The sequence below is a fragment of the Nicotiana tomentosiformis genome, chromosome 2 (genome assembly GCF_000390325.3).
Source record: "Nicotiana tomentosiformis chromosome 2, ASM39032v3, whole genome shotgun sequence".
Taxonomy (NCBI): domain Eukaryota; kingdom Viridiplantae; phylum Streptophyta; class Magnoliopsida; order Solanales; family Solanaceae; genus Nicotiana; species Nicotiana tomentosiformis.
In genome coordinates, this window is record NC_090813.1 from 32,119,680 (window position 1) to 32,122,371 (window position 2,692).

The window sequence follows — 2,692 nt, forward strand, 5'->3', positions numbered from 1 at the left end:
AACTCAGCCACACCCAGAGTTGAGGATGATTAGATTCCGTTGGATGATCCTGCGGGCGGTGACATTGATGAGGACATAAAGATGTCCAAGGAGCCATAAAGAGTTTTCTTCACTCTTTCCCTTCTTTTACTCTTATTTTGTTAAGTATTGGGGACAATGCTTATCTTTATTCAGGGGGTGGAGTTTATTGATTATATTTGATATATTATCATACATTTGGCCTGTATTAACTTGATATTATTTTCTCTTTTCTTATTATGTAGATACTCTCTCTTTCACTCATTATGTATATTCATTCTACCTTTAGTAGTTTTTTCTTATTAGCTTCTTTATTTTTGTTTCTTTATTAGTTCTTTGTTTGATTTAGAAGCTTCTTTGTTTGATTTAGTATCTTCTCATTATGTTTTAGTAGATAATAAGCCTTTAATTTTTTTAATGCCACGGTTCTTTCCAAAGATAGTTATTGTGTGAATTGGGTGACTTGTCCCAACGATGGATGGCGTGACAACCTTCTTAAGGGAATGAGTCCGTTTTTATGTTTAGGTGATAATAGTAGTAGTAATGAATAAAAAGATCTAATTAAGTCATGCTCGAAAAGTCAACCATGCTTCAATTGGTACCAACATACTTAACTACGTGCTTATGGTTAGAGATAAGTTTTTTTTAAATAAATAGCTCTAATTAGTGACTTTTGTGACGCTTATGTTGACTTTGGCAGTCATCGAGTGGTTTAATTGGATCATAGTGATCTTTAAACTTGAATGTGGTCGTTGTGGGCCCTCGACTCTGTCCTCTTTAACAATCCAGTTGCGTGAGGGGTGAGATGAATTGTCGCAAGTCCAAGTATCCGTGTAAAGGGTTCAGAACTTGCCCCGAATGTATTTCAAGGCAAAATCCTAAGTTTTGCTAGGTTTGAAAAGTGATTGTAGGCCCTTTTGGCCCGTTTAAGTCTTCTATTGCCAACCAATATCATTATCCCTAGTCAACCCCTTTGAGCCTCTAGCTTTTCTCATTTGATAACCATGTTACAAGCCTTTATCCATCTTATCGTGACCTTCTCTTGGAAAACGAGCTTTCCTTAACACTTTTGTGAAACAAATATCTCAAAACGTAAGTTTGGGAGAGAGACGAGGACCTTGAAAATGGTATCAAGGCACAAAAGTAGAAAAGAAATGATCTCAATGAGAAGAGAAGGCTCGAAAAGAAAAGAACAAAAAAAATGCAAAAAGTGAATAAGTGGAAGGGTTGAATGGATTCAAAAGGAGGTAATAATGCCAAACATGGAGAAATCAAAAAGGGAGAAAAAGAATGGAATGATCAATAAAGAATGATGTTAAGTCCTTATAGTCTCTAATGAAAATAAAGTGCCTCTAAGAATTGGCAAAGTGTGAGCCAAGAAATGAAAGATGAAGTTCTTAAGGAAAGGTGTAACCACTCACCCATACTGTATCCGACCCTAATCCAAAAGCCTTCATTACATCCCAGAAGAAGTCCTATTTGATTTCAAGCCGAATGATCTTACATTAGTGGCGATCTACATGAGGGGCAAGCCTATGGTTCTTGAAGTTGTACTTGCGACATTCCCTAGAGAGAGTTGAGTGAACCTTTCATAAATCTTTGGATTGAGTGCTAAATTTCTTAAGTGATCTAGGAAAATGGAAAGTAGAGGAGGAAGAGTTCGGAGACCACTATGACCTACATGATAGAGCAATAATCCTTGATGAGTAAAGTCAATTCGTGAAGCTCAAATGTCATATTAGAACTATATGTGCATGAATGTTTGAGATGTCGCCTTGTTGATAATACATGAATAGTGTGGGTAATTGTTAGTCCCAACTGATGTGTGGATGGCTCACCTTTGACTTGCTAAAATGACCCTTAACTTTTGGAGGTGGGAACTAATTTATTTGCTTGAGGATAAGGAAAGACTTAAGTTTGGGGGAGTTGATAAGTAGGGATGTTTACTACTTATTAGCACCTTTTAGCTTTCGTTTTTGACCAAAAGCATTGAATTGTGTTCCCGAAACTAATGAAATTATGCAAAATTACAGGAATGCTAGATGTTTGATCTCCCGAGATAAAATCCGCTCGAAAAGGAGTGTTCCGAAGCACAAGGCAATAAAGGGCGCAGAAGCACAAATGTGTTGTCTGCAGAAGTAATTCTACGACCGCAGAAGAAATTGTGGACCGCAGAATTCCATCTGCGGCCGCAAAATAAGAAGAAAAATATAGAAGACCTTTCATCAATGTACGGACCGCATATGAATTGTGCGGCCGCAGAGCTGGGCTAGGAGTCAAAGATCAGAGAGTATGCAAAAAGACCAAGTCCATGAGCCTTTATGATTTTCGACCGAACAAGTATTGTGCTGCCGTAGAAGATTGCCCTGCGTCTGCAATCCAGAAATGTGCGGCCACAGAAAATTGCCTCACGGCCGCAGTTCAGAAATGTAAGGCCGCAGAAGTCCACTTCTTGACAGCTGAAGAAATATGCTGACAGCACATGGAATTGTGCGGCTGCAGAACTTCCCGAGGGGCATTTTTGTCTGAGATTTTCGGCCCTGTATAAATAGACAAGTTTCACAAAATTAGGTCAAGGTTTGAACATCTGAAGTGGCTATAGCCATTTTTCTTTACTACTTTAGAAAGTTTTTCATTATTTTGGTGTATTTATATTAGATTTTATAATTTTAAT